Genomic DNA, 22940 nt, shown 5'->3' with positions numbered 1-22940 from the left:
TGTCTGACACTGTCACATAGAGTAATGACTGAAGCGTTTAACCGTTCCACCAAATCGACGTTAAAATCGGCTGAAAATGCATTTTTTCCCACATGTGTAGACTTTGATGAAAATTATCAGAACTCGAAAAATACATTTTATATGGGCCTAAAACTGGTTGACAGACAAGACATAAGCAGCACATACTAGTTCATCATTGTATTTAAACTTTCTTTGAGAAAGACTTAAGAAGCAAAATAATTGTTCCTCATATTAATTAAAGTTATATGGTGTACTGCAGCATTCTGAATCATTCACCTACAAAGAGACAATGGTTCGGTGTTTCTCTAATTCAGCTCGACAGCAAATCGTCCAAAGTTCTGAAAATGATCATAACTCCACAAATACAAGTTAGATGGGCCTAGAACTCTGTGAGAAACACTTAAGAAGCACATAATAGTTCATCATATTAATTAAATTTCTATGCTGTACTGCAGTATTCTGAATCATGCGCCTACAAAGAGACAATGGTTCGGTGTTTCTCTTATTCAGCTAGACAGCAAACGGTCCAAAGTTCGGAAAATGATCATAACTCGAAAAATACATTTTATATGGGCCTAAAACTGGTTGGCAAACAACACTTTAGCAGCACATACTAGTTTATCATTGTATTTAAACTGTCTGACACTGTCACATAGAGTAATGACTGAAGCGTTTAACCGTTCCACCAAATCGACGTTAAAATCGGCTTAAAATGCATTTTTTCCCACATGTGTAGACTTTGATGAAAATTATCAGAACTCGAAAAATACATTTTATATGGGCCTAAAACTGGTTGACAAACAAGACTTTAGCAGCACATACTAGTTTATCATTGTATTTAAACTGTCTTTGAGAAAGACTTAAGAAGCACATAATAGTTCCTCATATTCATTAAAGTTATATGGTGTACTGCAGCATTCTAAATCATGCGCCTACAAAGAGACAATGGTTCGGTGTTTCTCTAATTCAGCTAGACAGCAAACGGTCCAAAGTTCGGAAAATGATCATAACTCGAAAAATACATTTTATATGGGCCTAAAACTGGTTGGCAAACAACACTTTAGCAGCACATACTAGTTTATCATTGTATTTACACTTTCTGACACTGTCACATAGAGTAATGACTGAAGCGTTCAACCGATTCGCCTTTTCGACGTTTAAATCGGCTGAAAATGCGTTTTTTCTCACGTGTAGACTTTGATGAAAATTATCAGAACTCGAAAAATACATTTTATTTGGGCCTAAAACTGGTTGACAAACAAGACTTTAGCAGCACATACTAGTTAATCATTGTATTTAAACTGTCTGACACTGTCACATAGAGTAATGACTGAAGTGTTTAACCGTTCCGCCAAATCGACGTTTAAATCGACTGAAAATGCGTTTTTTCCCACGTGTAGACTTTGATGAAAATTATCTGAACTCGAAAAATACATTTTATATGGGCCTAAAACTGGTTGACAAACAAGACTTTAGCAGCACATACTAGTTCATCATTGTATTTAAACTGACTGACACTGTCACATAGAGTAATGACTGAAGCGTTTAACCGTTCCGCCAAATCGACGTTTAAATCGACTGAAAATGCGTTTTTTCCCACGTGTAGACTTTGATGAAAATTATTTGAACTCAAAAAATACATTTTATATGGGCCTAAAACTGGTTGACAAACAAGACTTTAGCAGCACATACTAGTTCATCATTGTATTTAAACTGACTGACACTGTCACATAGAGTAATGACTGAAGCGTTTAACCGTTCCGCCAAATCGACGTTTAAATCGACTGAAAATGCGTTTTTTCCCACGTGTAGACATTGATGAAAATTATCATAACTCGAAAAATACATTTTATATGGGCCTAAAACTGGTTGACAAACAAGACTTTAGCTGCACATACTAGTTTATCATTGTATTTAAACTGTCTTTGAGAAAGACTTAAGAAGCACATAATTGTTCCTCATATTAATTAAAGTTATATGGTGTACTGCAGCATTCAAAATCATGCACCTACAAAGAGACAATTGTTCGGTGTTTCTCTAATTCAGCTAGACAGCAAATCGTCCAAAGTTCTGAAAATGATCATAACTCGAAAAATACATTTTATATGGACCTAAAACTGTTTGACAAACAACACTTTAGCAGCACATACTAGTTTATCATTGTATTTAAACTGTCTGACACTGTCACATAGAGTAATGACTGAAGCGTTTAACCGTTCTACCAAATCGACGTTAAAATCAGCTGAAAATGCATTTTTTCCCACATGTGTAGACTTTGATGAAAATTATCAGAACTCGAAAAATACATTTTATATGGGCCTAAAACTGGTTGACAAACAAGACATAAGCAGCACATACTAGTTCATCATTGTATTTAAACTGTCTTTGAGAAAGACTTAAGAAGCAAAATAATTGTTCCTCATATTAATTAAAGTTATATGGTGTACTGCAGCATTCTGAATCATTCACCTACAAAGAGACAATGGTTCGGTGTTTCTCTAATTCAGCTCGACAGCAAATCGTCCAAAGTTCTGAAAATGATCATAACTCCACAAATACATGTTAGATAGGCCTAGAACTCTGTGAGAAACACTTAAGAAGCACATAATAGTTCATCATATTAATTAAATTTCTATGCTGTACTGCAGTATTCTGAATCATGCGCCTACAAAGAGACAATGGTTCGGTGTTTCTCTAATTCAGCTAGACAGCAAACGGTCCAAAGTTCGGAAAATGATCATAACTCGAAAAATACATTTTATATGGGCCTAAAACTGGTTGGCAAACAACACATTAGCAGCACATACTAGTTTATCATTGTATTTACACTTTCTGACACTGTCACATAGAGTAATGACTGAAGCGTTCAACCGATTCGCCTTTTCGACGTTTAAATCAGCTGAAAATGCGTTTTTTCTCACGTGTAGACTTTGATGAAAATTATCAGAACTCGAAAAATACATTTTATTTGGGCCTAAAACTGGTTGACAAACAAGACTTAGCAGCACATACTAGTTTATCATTGTATTTAAACTGTCTGACACTGTCACATAGAGTAATGGCTGAAGCGTTCAACCGATTCGCCTTTTCGACGTTTAAATCGACTGAAAATGCGTTTTTTCCCACATGTGTAGACTTTGATGAAAATTATCAGAACTCGAAAAATACATTTTATATGGGCCTAAAACTGGTTGACAAACAAGACTTTAGCAGCATATACTAGTTTATCATTGTATTTAAACTGTCTTTGAGAAAGACTTAAGAAGCACAAAATAGTTCCTCATATTCATTAAAGTTATATGGTGTACTGCAGCATTCTAAATCATGCGCCTACAAAGAGACAATGGTTCGGTGTTTCTCTAATTCAGCTAGACAGCAAACGGTCCAAACTTCGGAAAATGATCATAACTCGAAAAATACATTTTATATGGGCCTAAAACTGGTTGGCAAACAACACTTTAGCAGCACATACTAGTTTATCATTGTATTTACACTTTCTGACACTGTCACATAGAGTAATGACTGAAGCGTTTAACCGTTCCGCCAAATCGACGTTTAAATCGACTGAAAATGCGTTTTTTCCCACGTGTAGACATTGATGAAAATTATCATAACTCGAAAAATACATTTTATATGGGCCTAAAACTGGTTGACAAACAAGACTTTAGCTGCACATACTAGTTTATCATTGTATTTAAACTGTCTTTGAGAAAGACTTAAGAAGCACATAATTGTTCCTCATATTAATTAAAGTTATATGGTGTACTGCAGCATTCAAAATCATGCACCTACAAAGAGACAATTGTTCGGTGTTTCTCTAATTCAGCTAGACAGCAAATCGTCCAAAGTTCTGAAAATGATCATAACTCGAAAAATACATTTTATATGGACCTAAAACTGTTTGACAAACAACACTTTAGCAGCACATACTAGTTTATCATTGTATTTAAACTGTCTGACACTGTCACATAGAGTAATGACTGAAGCGTTTAACCGTTCCGCCAAATCGACGTTAAAATCGGCTGAAAATGCGTTTTTTCCCACGTGTAGACTTTGATGAAAATTATCAGAACTCGAAAAATACATTTTATATGGGCCTAAAACTGTTTGACAAACAACACTTTAGCAGCACATACTAGTTGATCATTGTATTTAAACTGTCTGACACTGTCACATAGAGTAATGACTGAAGCGTTTAACCGTTCCACCAAATCGACGTTAAAATCGGCTTAAAATGCATTTTTTCCCACATGTGTAGACTTTGATGAAAATTATCAGAACTCGAAAAATACATTTTATATGGGCCTAAAACTGGTTGACAAACAACACTTTAGCAGCACATACTAGTTTATCATTGTATTTAAACTGTCTTTGAGAAAGACTTAAGAAGCACATAATAGTTCCTCATATTCATTAAAGTTATATGGTGTACTGCAGCATTCTAAATCATGCGCCTACAAAGAGACAATGGTTCGGTGTTTCTCTAATTCAGCTAGACAGCAAACGGTCCAAAGTTCGGAAAATGATCATAACTCGAAAAATACATTTTATATGGGCCTAAAACTGGTTGGCAAACAACACTTTAGCAGCACATACTAGTTTATCATTGTATTTAAACTGTCTGACACTGTCACATAGAGTAATGACTGAAGCGTTTAACCGTTCTACCAAATCGACGTTAAAATCAGCTGAAAATGCATTTTTTCCCACATGTGTAGACTTTGATGAAAATTATCAGAACTCGAAAAATACATTTTATATGGGCCTAAAACTGGTTGACAAACAAGACATAAGCAGCACATACTAGTTCATCATTGTATTTAAACTGTCTTTGAGAAAGACTTAAGAAGCAAAATAATTGTTCCTCATATTAATTAAAGTTATATGGTGTACTGCAGCATTCTGAATCATTCACCTACAAAGAGACAATGGTTCGGTGTTTCTCTAATTCAGCTCAACAGCAAATCGTCCAAAGTTCTGAAAATGATCATAACTCCACAAATACATGTTAGATAGGCCTAGAACTCTGTGAGAAACACTTAAGAAGCACATAATAGTTCATCATATTAATTAAATTTCTATGCTGTACTGCAGTATTCTGAATCATGCGCCTACAAAGAGACAATGGTTCGGTGTTTCTCTAATTCAGCTAGACAGCAAACGGTCCAAAGTTCGGAAAATGATCATAACTCGAAAAATACATTTTATATGGGCCTAAAACTGGTTGGCAAACAACACATTAGCAGCACATACTAGTTTATCATTGTATTTACACTTTCTGACACTGTCACATAGAGTAATGACTGAAGCGTTCAACCGATTCGCCTTTTCGACGTTTAAATCAGCTGAAAATGCGTTTTTTCTCACGTGTAGACTTTGATGAAAATTATCAGAACTCGAAAAATACATTTTATTTGGGCCTAAAACTGGTTGACAAACAAGACTTAGCAGCACATACTAGTTTATCATTGTATTTAAACTGTCTGACACTGTCACATAGAGTAATGGCTGAAGCGCTCAACCGATTCGCCTTTTCGACGTTTAAATCGACTGAAAATGCGTTTTTTCCCACATGTGTAGACTTTGATGAAAATTATCAGAACTCGAAAAATACATTTTATATGGGCCTAAAACTGGTTGACAAACAAGACTTTAGCAGCATATACTAGTTTATCATTGTATTTAAACTGTCTTTGAGAAAGACTTAAGAAGCACAAAATAGTTCCTCATATTCATTAAAGTTATATGGTGTACTGCAGCATTCTAAATCATGCGCCTACAAAGAGACAATGGTTCGGTGTTTCTCTAATTCAGCTAGACAGCAAACGGTCCAAACTTCGGAAAATGATCATAACTCGAAAAATACATTTTATATGGGCCTAAAACTGGTTGGCAAACAACACTTTAGCAGCACATACTAGTTTATCATTGTATTTACACTTTCTGACACTGTCACATAGAGTAATGACTGAAGCGTTTAACCGTTCCGCCAAATCGACGTTTAAATCGACTGAAAATGCGTTTTTTCCCACGTGTAGACTTTGATGAAAATTATCATAACTCGAAAAATACATTTTATATGGGCCTAAAACTGGTTGACAAACAAGACTTTAGCTGCACATACTAGTTTATCATTGTATTTAAACTGTCTTTGAGAAAGACTTAAGAAGCACATAATTGTTCCTCATATTAATTAAAGTTATATGGTGTACTGCAGCATTCAAAATCATGCACCTACAAAGAGACAATTGTTCGGTGTTTCTCTAATTCAGCTAGACAGCAAATCGTCCAAAGTTCTGAAAATGATCATAACTCGAAAAATACATTTTATATGGACCTAAAACTGTTTGACAAACAACACTTTAGCAGCACATACTAGTTTATCATTGTATTTAAACTGTCTGACACTGTCACATAGAGTAATGACTGAAGCGTTTAACCGTTCCGCCAAATCGACGTTAAAATCGGCTGAAAATGCGTTTTTTCCCACGTGTAGACTTTGATGAAAATTATCAGAACTCGAAAAATACATTTTATATGGGCCTAAAACTGTTTGACAAACAACACTTTAGCAGCACATACTAGTTGATCATTGTATTTAAACTGTCTGACACTGTCACATAGAGTAATGACTGAAGCGTTTAACCGTTCCACCAAATCGACGTTAAAATCGGCTTAAAATGCATTTTTTCCCACATGTGTAGACTTTGATGAAAATTATCAGAACTCGAAAAATACATTTTATATGGGCCTAAAACTGGTTGACAAACAACACTTTAGCAGCACATACTAGTTTATCATTGTATTTAAACTGTCTTTGAGAAAGACTTAAGAAGCACATAATAGTTCCTCATATTCATTAAAGTTATATGGTGTACTGCAGCATTCTAAATCATGCGCCTACAAAGAGACAATGGTTCGGTGTTTCTCTAATTCAGCTAGACAGCAAACGGTCCAAAGTTCGGAAAATGATCATAACTCGAAAAATACATTTTATATGGGCCTAAAACTGGTTGGCAAACAACACTTTAGCAGCACATACTAGTTTATCATTGTATTTAAACTGTCTGACACTGTCACATAGAGTAATGACTGAAGCGTTTAACCGTTCTACCAAATCGACGTTAAAATCAGCTGAAAATGCATTTTTTCCCACATGTGTAGACTTTGATGAAAATTATCAGAACTCGAAAAATACATTTTATATGGGCCTAAAACTGGTTGACAAACAAGACATAAGCAGCACATACTAGTTCATCATTGTATTTAAACTGTCTTTGAGAAAGACTTAAGAAGCAAAATAATTGTTCCTCATATTAATTAAAGTTATATGGTGTACTGCAGCATTCTGAATCATTCACCTACAAAGAGACAATGGTTCGGTGTTTCTCTAATTCAGCTCAACAGCAAATCGTCCAAAGTTCTGAAAATGATCATAACTCCACAAATACATGTTAGATAGGCCTAGAACTCTGTGAGAAACACTTAAGAAGCACATAATAGTTCATCATATTAATTAAATTTCTATGCTGTACTGCAGTATTCTGAATCATGCGCCTACAAAGAGACAATGGTTCGGTGTTTCTCTAATTCAGCTAGACAGCAAACGGTCCAAAGTTCGGAAAATGATCATAACTCGAAAAATACATTTTATATGGGCCTAAAACTGGTTGGCAAACAACACATTAGCAGCACATACTAGTTTATCATTGTATTTACACTTTCTGACACTGTCACATAGAGTAATGACTGAAGCGTTCAACCGATTCGCCTTTTCGACGTTTAAATCAGCTGAAAATGCGTTTTTTCTCACGTGTAGACTTTGATGAAAATTATCAGAACTCGAAAAATACATTTTATTTGGGCCTAAAACTGGTTGACAAACAAGACTTAGCAGCACATACTAGTTTATCATTGTATTTAAACTGTCTGACACTGTCACATAGAGTAATGGCTGAAGCGTTCAACCGATTCGCCTTTTCGACGTTTAAATCGACTGAAAATGCGTTTTTTCCCACATGTGTAGACTTTGATGAAAATTATCAGAACTCGAAAAATACATTTTATATGGGCCTAAAACTGGTTGACAAACAAGACTTTAGCAGCATATACTAGTTTATCATTGTATTTAAACTGTCTTTGAGAAAGACTTAAGAAGCACAAAATAGTTCCTCATATTCATTAAAGTTATATGGTGTACTGCAGCATTCTAAATCATGCGCCTACAAAGAGACAATGGTTCGGTGTTTCTCTAATTCAGCTAGACAGCAAACGGTCCAAACTTCGGAAAATGATCATAACTCGAAAAATACATTTTATATGGGCCTAAAACTGGTTGGCAAACAACACTTTAGCAGCACATACTAGTTTATCATTGTATTTACACTTTCTGACACTGTCACATAGAGTAATGACTGAAGCGTTTAACCGTTCCGCCAAATCGACGTTTAAATCGACTGAAAATGCGTTTTTTCCCACGTGTAGACATTGATGAAAATTATCATAACTCGAAAAATACATTTTATATGGGCCTAAAACTGGTTGACAAACAAGACTTTAGCTGCACATACTAGTTTATCATTGTATTTAAACTGTCTTTGAGAAAGACTTAAGAAGCACATAATTGTTCCTCATATTAATTAAAGTTATATGGTGTACTGCAGCATTCAAAATCATGCACCTACAAAGAGACAATTGTTCGGTGTTTCTCTAATTCAGCTAGACAGCAAATCGTCCAAAGTTCTGAAAATGATCATAACTCGAAAAATACATTTTATATGGACCTAAAACTGTTTGACAAACAACACTTTAGCAGCACATACTAGTTTATCATTGTATTTAAACTGTCTGACACTGTCACATAGAGTAATGACTGAAGCGTTTAACCGTTCCGCCAAATCGACGTTAAAATCGGCTGAAAATGCGTTTTTTCCCACGTGTAGACTTTGATGAAAATTATCAGAACTCGAAAAATACATTTTATATGGGCCTAAAATTGTTTGACAAACAACACTTTAGCAGCACATACTAGTTGATCATTGTATTTAAACTGTCTGACACTGTCACATAGAGTAATGACTGAAGCGTTTAACCGTTCCACCAAATCGACGTTAAAATCGGCTTAAAATGCATTTTTTCCCACATGTGTAGACTTTGATGAAAATTATCAGAACTCGAAAAATACATTTTATATGGGCCTAAAACTGGTTGACAAACAACACTTTAGCAGCACATACTAGTTTATCATTGTATTTAAACTGTCTTTGAGAAAGACTTAAGAAGCACATAATAGTTCCTCATATTCATTAAAGTTATATGGTGTACTGCAGCATTCTAAATCATGCGCCTACAAAGAGACAATGGTTCGGTGTTTCTCTAATTCAGCTAGACAGCAAACGGTCCAAAGTTCGGAAAATGATCATAACTCGAAAAATACATTTTATATGGGCCTAAAACTGGTTGGCAAACAACACTTTAGCAGCACATACTAGTTTATCATTGTATTTAAACTGTCTGACACTGTCACATAGAGTAATGACTGAAGCGTTTAACCGTTCTACCAAATCGACGTTAAAATCAGCTGAAAATGCATTTTTTCCCACATGTGTAGACTTTGATGAAAATTATCAAAACTCGAAAAATACATTTTATATGGGCCTAAAACTGGTTGACAAACAAGACATAAGCAGCACATACTAGTTCATCATTGTATTTAAACTGTCTTTGAGAAAGACTTAAGAAGCAAAATAATTGTTCCTCATATTAATTAAAGTTATATGGTGTACTGCAGCATTCTGAATCATTCACCTACAAAGAGACAATGGTTCGGTGTTTCTCTAATTCAGCTCGACAGCAAATCGTCCAAAGTTCTGAAAATGATCATAACTCCACAGATACATGTTAGATGGGCCTAGAACTCTGTGAGAAAAACTTAAGAAGCACATAATAGTTCATCATATTAATTAAATTTCTATGCTGTACTGCAGTATTCTGAATCATGCGCCTACAAAGAGACAATGGTTCGGTGTTTCTCTAATTCAGCTAGACAGCAAACGGTCCAAAGTTCGGAAAATGATCATAACTCGAAAAATACATTTTATATGGGCCTAAAACTGGTTGGCAAACAACACTTTAGCAGCACATACTAGTTTATCATTGTATTTAAACTGTCTGACACTGTCACATAGAGTAATGTCTGAAGCGTTTAACCGTTCCGCCAAATCGACGTTAAAATCGGCTGAAAATGCGTTTTTTCCCACGTGTAGACTTTGATGAAAATTATCAGAACTCGAAAAATACATTTTATATGGGCCTAAAACTGGTTGACAAACAAGACTTTAGTAGCACATACTAGTTTATCATTGTATTTAAACTGTCTGACACTGTCACAGAGTAATGGCTGAAGCGTTTAACCGATCCGCCTTTTCGACGTTTAAATCGGCTGAAAATGCGTTTTTTCCCACATGTGTAGACTTTGATGAAAATTATCATAACTCGAAAAATACATTTTATATGGGCCTAAAACTGGTTGACAAACAACACTTTAGCAGCACATACTAGTTTATCATTGTATTTAAACTGTCTTTGAGAAAGACTTAAGAAGCAAAATAATTGTTCCTCATATTAATTAAAGTTATATGGTGTACTGCAGCATTCTGAATCATTCACCAACAAAGAGACAATGGTTCGGTGTTTCTCTAATTCAGCTAGACAGCAAACGGTCCAAAGTTCGGAAAATTATCAGAACTCGAAAAATACATTTTATTTGGGCCTAAAACTGGTTGACAAACAAGACTTTAGCAGTACATACTAGTTTATCATTGTATTTAAACTGTCTGACACTGTCACATAGAGTAATGATTGAAGTGTTTAACCGTTCCGCCAAATCGACGTTTAAATCGACTGAAAATGCGTTTTTTCCCACGTGTAGACTTTGTTGAAAATTATCTGAACTCGAAAAATACATTTTATATGGGCCTAAAACTGGTTGACAAACAAGACTTTAGCAGCACATACTAGTTCATCATTGTATTTAAACTGACTGACACTGTCACATAGAGTAATGACTGAAGCGTTCAAACGATTCGCCTTTTCGACGTTTAAATCGGCTGAAAATGCGTTTTTTCTCACGTGTAGACTTTGATGAAAATTATCAGAACTCGAAAAATACATTTTATTTGGGCCTAAAACTGGTTGACAAACAAGACTTTAGCAGCACATACTAGTTTATCATTGTATTTAAACTGTCTGACACTGTCACATGGAGTAATGACTTAAGCGTTTAACCGATTCGCCTTGTCGACGTTTAAATCGACTGAAAATGCGTTTTTTCCCACGTGTAGACTTTGATGAAAATTATCAGAACTCGAAAAATACATTTTATATGGGCCTAAAACTGGTTGACAAACAAGACTTTAGCAGCACATACTAGTTTATCATTGTATTTAAACTGTCTTTGAGAAAGACTTAAGAAGCACATAATTGTTCCTCATATTAATTAAAGTTATATGGTGTACTGCAGCATTCAAAATCATGCACCTACAAAGAGACAATTGTTCGGTGTTTCTCTAATTCAGCTAGACAGCAAATCGTCCAAAGTTCTGAACATGATCATAACTCGAAAAATACATTTTAAATGGGCCAAAAACTGTTTGAAAAACAACACTTTAGCAGCACATACTAGTTTATCATTGTATTTAAACTGTCTGACACTGTCACATAGTAATGGCTGAAGCGTTTAACCGTTCCGCCAAATCGACGTTTAAATCGGCTGAAAATGCGTTTTTTCCCACATGTGTAGACTTTGATGAAAATTATCATAACTCGAGAAATACATTTTATATGGGCCTAAAACTGGTTGACAAACAACACTTTAGCAGCACATACTAGTTTATCATTGTATTTAAACTGTCTTTGAGAAAGACTTAAGCACATAATTGTTCCTCATATTAATTAAAATTATATGGTGTACTGCAGCATTCTGAATCATTCACCTATAAAGAGACATTGGTTCGGTGTTTCTCTAATTCAGCAAGGCAGCAAACCGTCCAAAATTCTGAAAATACTCATAACTCGAAAAATACATTTTATATGAGCCTAAAACTCGTTGACAGACAACACTTTAGCAGCACATACTAGTTCATCATAGTATTTAAACTGTCTGACACTGTCGCACAGAGTAATGACTGTAGCGTTTAACCGATCCGCCTTTTCGGCGTTTAAATCGGCTGAAAATGCGTTTTTTCCCACATGTGCAGACGTTGATAAAAATAATCATTACTCGAAAAATAAATGTTAGAAGGACCTACAACTGTTTGACAAACAACACTTTAGCAGCACATACTAGTTCATCATAGTATTTAAACTGCCTGACACTGTCACACAGAGTAATGACTGTAGCGTTTAACCGATCCGCCTTTTCGACGTTTAAATGGGCTGAAAATGCGTTTTTTAACTCGACAAATACATGTTTGACCTTTTGTCTGATCCTGCCACACAGAGTAATTCGTGGAGATTTTATTTTTTATTTATTTATTTTCAACCCATCCTGTCAGCATGCTGGGCATACAACAAAGAGTATTTGCATGCCATTGCATCTAGGACGGAGTTAGTCCGCAAGTGTAGCTCAAGTTCTCCACCTGCAATGCAACACTTTATTAATTCTTAAATCATCAAGAACTGCTGCAATAATTCTGTCCAGTGGATGACCTGTAGGATGACAAGAGCACAGTTTTTGGTCAAAGAGAACCACCACCAACCCCCCTCTTTGGAAAACTATTTATCATGTTTGGGTCTATAAACAACTGATCACTACCCCAAGAGGGAGAGAATCATGGCCGGTGAGACAATTAAACATAGAACCTGAAAACATTTACACAAAAAAATTAACATTGGACGACAACATGTAATGAAAAACAGTTGATTAGGTCCAGGAAAACTGGAATGACAAATGGTCACCTGGCCTCTTCCTGTCATAGTTATGGCAGTAAATGAGGGAGAAAAGGAGAGTAATGCAACCAGAAGGCTGCTGGGGTGCATTCAAAGAAGGTGTGGTGGTGTGTGCATGTGTGTGTGTGTGTGATAGGACCGCCTGTCTGTCCATCCCGGAAAACCCCAGTGCTAAATGTGTACTGTTGCCTATTGCAGTCAAAATTGCGGGGTTGGGGATGCAAGTCCTTCAGGCAAGTCGACCCTGAATCACTCACACCCCTCCTGCCCCGCAGACCCTGGTCTGGTGGAGTGTTGCTTGGAGTAGGATTCGTGTGCGAGTGTATGCATTCTAAGCCAATATGAGTCGGATTAACATTTCGTAACGGACGAGAAGCACGCTGGGGCAGGAGCGTGACAGGCAAGATGGCAGCTGCCCGCTGCATCCCCACCTATATAGCTTGCACCCCACCCATCCCGCAAGCCCTAGGCCTATTGTGTGGTGTATTTGTGAATATAAGTTTTGGCACTGGGAGAGATAGGCGAATCGCGACCAGATCGATGCAGGGGCGCGGCGCCCAAACACACAACCACGCCCCACACCAACACAGTGTGGGGCGCACATACAAGCTTTTAACCTAACCGCCTTTTCAGCATTTTAAATCGTCTGACAATACGTTATCTTCTATCTTCTCTCTTCTATCCTCCTTTCCCTCATGAAAATGAGGGAGTGGATGAAGGTAGAGTGTACAGCTCGATCCGGCGTAGTAAGTTGAGTAAGTAAAGGACGTTTATGAAAATGAAAGATGAAGTTGGTTAAAACCCATCCCCCCATCCCCAATTGGTTAAAACCAATTAGGATTTTTATTGGAAGAAAACAAAGAAAATAAAAGGAGTTTATTCCAAAAAATGGGTGGAGCTATGCCCCATAAATTCAGATGTGCCGAGGAGCTAACTTCATTCTGAACCTACAGAAGACCCTGACACAAAGTAGGAACACAAGACACCTCTAAATACTTACCTATTAAACGTAACCTTTTATTTTTTTTTTTTAATTTACCATACCAACCTTGACATGGCATAATTGCATGAAGCATTAGTAAATTGGTCATTCAAAATTAATGTTTAGCAAAACTCTTAACATAAATCATTCTAAATTAATGCTTAGCAAAACTCTTTGCCTACCCACAATCGAGCATAACCCAAATTGAACTCCAATTGGCTATGGGACACACTCCGAGGCTTGATCAACCACGGGAGGGCCTTCCTCAGGCGAGGGTGTCTAGTGATAATGGTCAAACACCTCATGGTCCTGGGGTCCACTACTGATGATGTGTCCCAAAAATTCAGACCCAATCCTGATACAGAAATACAGTTTCAAAACTGATTTAAAAGCCAGATTAAAAAAATCAGTTCCAATACAAACACAGAAATACAGTTAAAAACCAACTTAAAAGCCATACTAAAAAATTTAGATGCAACCAAAACACGGTTGTTCTGCCTCCCGGTGCGCCCCCCGCGCAGTCAGTATTGCAACATCATAGCATTTGGATGATAGTATAATAATATAATAGTAAAATCAGAACAGGCATAAACAGATCAAGGCACACTCAGCCAATCTGATCATGTCCCAGACCCGGATTAACATCTCTTCCATCAGCCTCTTCACTGCCCTTGAGAAAGCACAATTTGTGAGATAATTCATGTTATTGTTGTATGTATACAATGTGGGAGCTATGACAACGTATTAACACGTTATCTACATCTGCATAGAGATTGATCGTTTATCTGCATATTTCTCTACTGTTCCACAGTTTTACACCGCTTTCATTAACGATACCAAAAGTGCGCTCCTGTCTCTGGGTACTTATTGCAAGAGTGTTTAGCTCGCTGTATAGCCAAGTACAGCTACATGTGGTGAGGGCTTAAGAGTAAAAAGATTGGCCTCACCTCAAGGCATTGCTGAGAGCAATGATGTCAGAACACCCAGGGCCCACGGAACCCTCAGACCCCTCGAAAGGCTGAGGCTCCACAGAACTCGTGGGCCCAAACAGACAGCCAGGCTTGGAGGAACGGGCAAAAGGCCTGGACCGCAGTGGCAGTACAACTTTGAGTGCGCAAAGCGGGCTTGGCAACGCATCCAGCAGGTCCTTCAAGTCGGCCAACAAGGCCATTAAGTCGGGCCAATAAGACCCTTAAATTAGCCAGCAGGTCTATCAAGTCCAGAAGGTGAAACGTCAGTGCAATCACAGTGGCATGCGCTAGAGCCGCAGTTGCACGTATGTAGGCTGTGAGAGAAAAATGCACATGATCAACTATTTGAATGAGGTTTTACATGTTTTATACAGGACAATAGCCTTTTGTATGTTACTTAGTTATAAAACTCATTGTCTATGGGTTTTTATGAGTCACTCAGAGTTAATATAAAGAGACAAAAAAATTGTCTGTGTGTGTCTGTGTGTAAAAACTGTCTAAAACATTTCAGTTGTAGTATTGGAAAAACCAGACCACATTCCATCCTTCACTTAACCTTGTGTGGAGATAAGGATAAGGACAAGAGGGACTTAAAAGAGCGTTGTGTGTTTGTTTTATGGTACAGTAGGATTGTGTCTGTGACCGAAGTTTGACTGTTAAATCACTGTTTGGGGGAACACCCAGGGATATGACTGAGGATCAGAGTTGTAAATGACACCTGACACACAACCTCTCTTTGGTATAAAGCCCTCTTCGTCAGTAATAGGGGTAGACTGATCAGAACACTGCTTTGAAGCATGACGGTATCTTTCTCTTTATTTTGCAGAATAAATATCTTTAATACTCTCAGTTTTGTTTTCCTGTAGCGGGCAGATTAACCTCACCGACCACCTAGGATAATTTATCCAACAATCTGGCGACGATGATGAGACTCTCTTCATGTCCAGGTTGTGTGCCCAGCGGCAGTCAGAGACCGGCCGTAAGATATCCAACAAGGAGTCGTCTGGACAGGTCCAGCAAAGGCAACACAAGATTCCCGAAAAGTGAAGGTGACGACTCACTGAGATATTGTTCCGATCAGGGAAGATCTGAGTAAGCTTAAAGATTGAATCAATCTAGAGCAGGGGTCGGGAACCTATGGCTCGCGAGCCAATTACGGCTCTTTTGATGACGGTATATGGCTCGCATACAATTTTGAGCTAAAATTTTTCATCACAATTAACAAGTAATAAATTATTATTCTGTGTCATTTTAAAGTAAAACAGGTAAGAGAAATTACAACTTGAAAATAAAATTCAAAATATAAATGTGGCGGACAAAGTAGTCAAGCACCGGCTGCGGACAACATAAAGACTCCGGGGCGCCATTTACTCGGCGCCCTGCCCCTACCGGGTCTCTGCTCAGGCGCAACTTGTGGAAGTCTCTGCCCACAGGTAAGGGCTTAGGGAAGGAGATGGCTGTGGTGCGCCGACATGGCGAAAGTTTTACTGTTCATTTCAACTTGCGGCACGCAGGCCACAATTATATGTATCACTGAGGATCATTATAATAATTGTGGATAATAATGATCCTCTTGGGAGCAGGAGGAATGGCGTTCCACTGCTGGACTGCTTACGAGCCCATGCGCCGATCCCCTCTGTAAGACAGACAAACATTAAGAAAACTCCCTGCCTCGAGTCGGACCAATCAGCTGAACAAAAGTGGACAGAAGTCGAAAAAACTTCAATATGTATGTGACAAATAATCTCTTGAACTTGAACTTGAACTTGAAACTGAAGACCAGCTGATTCTTAAAACTTGGAACGAGCGTCCCGTCACACAGCACACAATGCAGCGTGTGAGTAATGCCGTATTGACCATGTTTGGCTTTACAAATGCATGTGAGCAGTCTTTCTCGCATCTGAGAAACATTAAGACCATCCTACGCTTAAGTTTAACTGATGGAAGCCTCAACGCCTGCATTAAGCTTAACCTCACAACGTATGATCCAGACTAGAAGGCCATCAGCAAAACGAAGGAGCACCAGAAGTTGCATTAATGGTAAAAAGTATTTCATTTATTATTGGTTAGCTACAGTATAAGAACAATATTATGAAGAAGAATAAAGAGAAATGTATTATATAGAGGGCTTTTTTAAGTACTCAGAGATGTGTTGTACATTAAAAATGTATGCCTTACTTATGAAGTAGCCAATTTTGCATTGATCAAGAGAATCGTGGTTTTTGTCTGTTTATTTGCTTTATGTTATCCAATAATAAAATCGACATTATTAAATACATGATTATTATAGATTATTCTTGACCCATCCTAGCAAAAGCGTTGAATGAATGAATCCTTGGGTGATTGAAATGGTGTTTGAGGCGTGTGACCGCCTGGCCGATGGATCACTCTGGAGCACGTATGGATGAGATGAGTTCGGAGACATTTTATCAGTGTCTCGGGGTATGTTTAGCTACATGGCTGATGAAAATCGCGATTAAAAACAAGCAAATGTATAAATGTGAGATACAGTAAGCATAGTATGTGTGTTGTACACAACATGTCAAACTAGTTTCCCACAGGAGTCCTTGGTTTAAAAGTAGCGTTATAATCTAAATATCTGGTAGGATTTCTGGAAAGGATACTGTAAGGCTTTAAATTTATTTGAAAAAAATATAACAAGGCGAGAGAGCTGTAAAGTTAGTTGACAGGCTGAAATGATTATGGAAGTTGATGTGAAAGACAATGAAAGTGGGAAAGTTAGCAAATGATGCATTTGGGATTCTTTGTTAAGGATGGAAGTTGGAGCAAAGAGAGTTGTAAAAGTCATTTTAGTAAAATATTGGTTCAGCAGAGGAAGCTAGCTAACTTATGAGTTAACCCGGACTAACTTCCGGGTGCGCCGTAGTATGGACACACCGGCTCTGCATTCAACTCTTAGTTTTGTGTTTATTACTATTTGTATTGTTCTTATTTTTGCATGCAGTGCACTGTCGCTATTACAATATGAACGACAAGCACTCCTGGACGTCTGTTCGACACCTCATACGGACTTTTTCGCAACTTACCGGAGTACGTACTAAGATCTCTTTGTCCTGCCGCCACTGTGTTTACCAATACGCCGACGGAGGAGAAAGACAAGAGGAAAACCTGCCGGAATTCTATGCAGATCTCGGAGGAGGTACTAAAAAAGTGAATAGGTTTGATCTTGAGTGTGTAAAGTTTTGTGATTTTTCGAGTTTCTTAAGGCCCCAAAAGTCAGGTTAACACTTCAATTCAACACAGTGCCATGCCCACATTGTGTGACGAAAACCCAATGTTTTAATACATTTAATCCCCAAAGTGTCTTGTAGACACTCGCGAACTTTGAAGTCGATCTGATGAATCCCCTAGGAGTTTGCGCACATTAAATCCAATATGGCCACCTTCCTGTTGGTTGGGTGTCGGTCATGGCGGCAATATAATTTTTTTTGAGTCTAGTGATGTTACATTAATATACCCAATTTCATGTTAAAAAGTGAATAGGTTTGATGTTTTGAAATTTTCAACAGGGCGTGTCCGGTCATTTTGCCATGCCCAAGCACGGAACCCATAGAATATCAATTGCCACACTGGGACTGACGAGTGCACAAAGTTTCGTGAATTTCCAAGTATCTTTTGGAACATGAAATTTAACGTGTTGCCACGCCCACACCGTGTGCCAAAAAATATATATATTTTGATAATGTTAAGCTGTGAAGGTGTCTTGTAGACACTCGTCAAGTTTGAAGCCGATCCGATAAATCGCCAAGGAGGAGTTTCGCTAAAGTACAAAACATAAATATGACTAAAAAGTCAGGAAAATTAAAAATGGCCGACTTCCTGTTGGGTTTTGTGAGAAAAAAAAAATATATATATATATACATATACTATAACTATTACGTACTACATATAACTATACTACTATAACTATAACATTACAGATTGAACTAATCCTCGATAGCAAAACTATATGTGTGTATACTACAGTATACAATACATAAATTTATTCATGTACATTACTATCATTCATATAGTGGGTAATTATGAAATACAGTTTTATTGATCAGTCAGAGCCAAAATTAAAACATGTCTAAAGACACTGGGTGTAACTACGCAACCAGTTAGAAACCGGCACTGAAACGGTTAATCTGGCGCACACACAGCGGGGAGTCTGAAACTAGATACTCGGGAGATGGGAAATAACAAAGGCGGGACCGCCTCGCAAAGGGGGGTCTGTCGTTTGTAACAAAGTGACGAGGAAACAAAGTTTCTGCAGACTCCTGGGTGAAATGTATGCTAGATGAGACACGCAGCTTAGGACTAACCACGTCGACGTAAAACGTTTTTTATTTTTTGGTAGATTCTCAAACCGTCCTATAAACTCTCCGTAGCTCAAAGTTCCAGTTTCATCCCATCATTCCGGATTTGGAAATTTTGAACACGACAAATTGGTGACCCCGACGTGATCCCATTACAAGACTGCAGAGGAGTTCCGAAAGCCTGAACGGTTGCGATACTTCCATGGGTACCCGCTAAAAGGTGAGCAGAGCCATTTCATGAAGTCTGCATAGATTAGATAGGAATATTTTAGGTGGAAGTGTTGTACTGTTTAAGGCTGGACGAACAACTTTGTGGTTTTGGGGATGTATTGTTGAATGATGCATGAATAATAATTGTTAAATATTGTGGAGAGGAGAAATTGGATTGTTTGATGAGAACGGTAGTAAGGTAAGTTAAGGGAACGGGTTAGGAAACCCCCCTTCGAAGCGGCTGTGTGTTTAACTTGCGTAGTAATTCCACGTAACGTTTGGGCCCGTGTGTAGAGAATACATCCAGTATGCCTAAACTGAGCGACGTTTTGGTGATGAACAATGTTTAACTCGTGAAGTAATTCCGAATCCCGTTTAGGCCCGGTTGTTGAAAAGACCTCCGAAATGCCTAAACTAAGTGATGTCTGGCGATGAAATGTTAAACTCAGCCTTCAGAAGGGTAGTCGATAGTCGGTAATTTCATTTAAGGGTGAAAGGCCCGGAATCATTTTTAAAGTAAAAAGGAAGCCAAGCATTTAGGGGTTAAAGGCCCGGTTCTTAGAGAAACCAAATATTAAAGGGTTAAAGGCCCAATTCACGTGACTTAGCGTAAAATTGTATTGCCGGCTGTGTGAGTGAGAGTGTGCGCAACGAGGTACCTTGTGTGTGTGGAAAGAGAGGTACCATGCGTGTGTGTGAATGTGAGCGAGACCGCGGGCGTGTGTGTGTTTGAGACAGTCTTTGTGTTTAAGAGAGTGTGTGTTTGAAAGAGTCTGTGCATGTGTGATAGAGGTTTTGTGTGTGTATGTGTATGAACAACCTCCTCAAATTGCCCTAGATAAAAGGGCAATATATAAAACAAAAATACAAATAAAAAAAAAAAGTTGACCTGTAATAACCTAAAAGACCACTAGTGGCGTAGCTGCACCAGAAACACATTGAGATCCGAACATTTGAGGTTTCCCCCTCCCACTTCTTCCCATGTCTTTTGTTCTCCTGCCATTCAAAAACATAATGGAAAAGACCCCATCCCCCAGACCCGGCACCAGTGAGATTCGTATTGAAGCTGTAGCTGAGCTCAAGAACAGAACAGAGCCAAAGTTCCATGCTTGAGAAACTTGGAAATTCCATAAATATTAACAAAAATGGATCAAAGCAGGGTGGTGGTCGAAAGACACTACCCCGACAGCAGAAAACCGCACCAAGGTGATAGAGGAAGAAAAAAGACTGCTGGCTGAAGCAGGAGTGGATGCAAAAAACAACCCTGGATTAATGGGGGCTTGAAAGCGCAAGTTAAACAAGCAGCGTGCACAATGGGCGCTGGTTCAGCACATAATGACGGCATGGATTCGAGCGGAAATGATTGTCGAACGTCGCAATAAAATCAGAAATGCCGCAACCAAGGCAGTGGTAGAAGCCCAGAAGGAACCCTACCCCCCACAAGAAGACAAGTTACCACCCCTCCCCGAACCCATCCCCCAAGGTCACACCCCACTCCAACCACACACCACCCCATCCCGCTACCCCTCCCTGCTGGCCGATGAAGAAACACATCGGCACCCCCCCTCTCCGTAAAACCCTAAGACCGAGCACACACCTGAAGCAACAGCGCCCCCTGTGCTGAGCAACCAGAAAATAGCCACCCCACCCCCGCCAGAAATACAAGCACCCGTATTAGTAATGGAAGGCCCGATCCAAATCCATTTCCGAGTACAGCCCTCCCCAAAGCCATCTGACAGTGAGAACAAGGACAATGATCAGACATCGCCCCCTAACGATCAAACAGACACAAAGAGTTTCTCTCCTCTAATACAGAGGACGACGAATGCACTTGCCAGTCCTAAAAACCACAAAAAGACATCAAGAAAGGAAAAAGAAATGTACCACAAGGGTTAGCCACGCAACTGTCACACTGACTGGACAATGTGGCCCACTACCAGAGGATGCCAACACAACCCATGTTCATCTCATAGCACCTCCTGCAGACGCTACAGCCAAACAACAACCCAAAGAAAAACAAAAGACCCGAAGCCAGCCCACACCTTCACCTACCCCTGTAGTCCCCAAATACACCTTTAAGAAAACAAAACAAAGACACCCCACCCCCCTCCGCTCCTGGGAAGAAGAACCCATGTCAGACCACGAGACTAAGACAAAAAAGTGGTCATTCAAAAACAGTGGCAGCTCCCGGGGAGAGTACACAAACGACAACAGAAGAAAAGGAACCCTTATAGCATCATCCAAAAGCCAGGCCAGAAGATCGTCAGCAATAGGGATAGTTACCCGCTCGAAAATTAGACAACGAGAGGAGGAACAAAAGCAGTCCGCCAAAAGAGAAACATTTGTTCCCTGGTACCACCGCGACATGCAGGCCCTCAAAGGCAACCTATCAGCGTTGGACAAAGGAGCTGCAGCATGGATCCGAATCTTCGAAAACCACACAGCGGCTGACACACTAGCCCTAAGAGATGTGCGAGCCATTCTCCGCGCCACAGCAGGAAACATCACCCTGACCTCCCTGGAAAGAGAAGTTAGAACCCTCACCATGGCACACGAGCACCCATTCGACCACATGCGGAATGACATATGGACAGCCATGAGAGAAACCTGGCCGACCAGACGCAACACAGTGGCCCTGGCAGGCCTGAGATTTAAAAATGGGGAAGAACCACACGCCTATCTCACATGAGCAAAGGAGCTCTGGAGTGATAGCACTGTAGAACGTCATGACCCCTGCCTAGTGGGTCTCCCCATGTACATGCAGATGCCAAATGCCAAAATGGCCTCCCAGGAGATGTCAGGCTGTAGCTCGCAGACACAGTTTGACTGTCAGACATGACCGAGAGACAGTGGGAGAGCCATCTCATCCATCACCTGGAAAGACACATCAAAAAGCAAGAAGACGAATTCCTGGAGAAAGATTCCATACAAACCAGACTACTAAAAATGCAGGTAAAAAAACTGGAAGATGAAGTCAATACGGACAAAAAGAAGAAAGCAACTGTGCAAGCAGTAGTCACCACCCCTGAAGCACAGGCCCCGCCCCAAACCGCGCCACTACAATGGACAGGACCACAGCCCCTAACTGTAACCCCCGCCTACCCACCAGCCCAGCACCTACCCCAATGGCAGCAGGCCTGGACTCCCTATGAATATCCCCAGCGGCAGTATCCAGGGGCCCCCGCATCCTACCGCCCCCCTCAGAGAGGAAGAGGAGCTTCCTCGAGAGGAAAGGGAGGACCCCGCATGGACACCCCGCCATGGCATGGAGCATAGAGGCGCCCAGGGGACATGGAAGTGGTGGTACAGACAAAAATAAATGCCGAACCAGTAGTGCCATGTACAATCCAAGGAATCACTGTCACTCCAAGGAATTACTGTCACTGTCACTGTCACGTGTCTTGCTTGAAGAACCTGGCCGGCAACATACTACGTACTACATACAACTATCCACTCGGAAATTACGGACTGTTGGATTCTCTGGGACGA

Source organism: Zeus faber, assembly GCF_960531495.2.
Source record: "Zeus faber genome assembly, chromosome: 17".
NCBI classification, from domain to species: domain Eukaryota; kingdom Metazoa; phylum Chordata; class Actinopteri; order Zeiformes; family Zeidae; genus Zeus; species Zeus faber.
The sequence above is the reverse complement of the archived record's forward strand: the minus strand, read 5'-3'. Positions refer to the sequence as shown.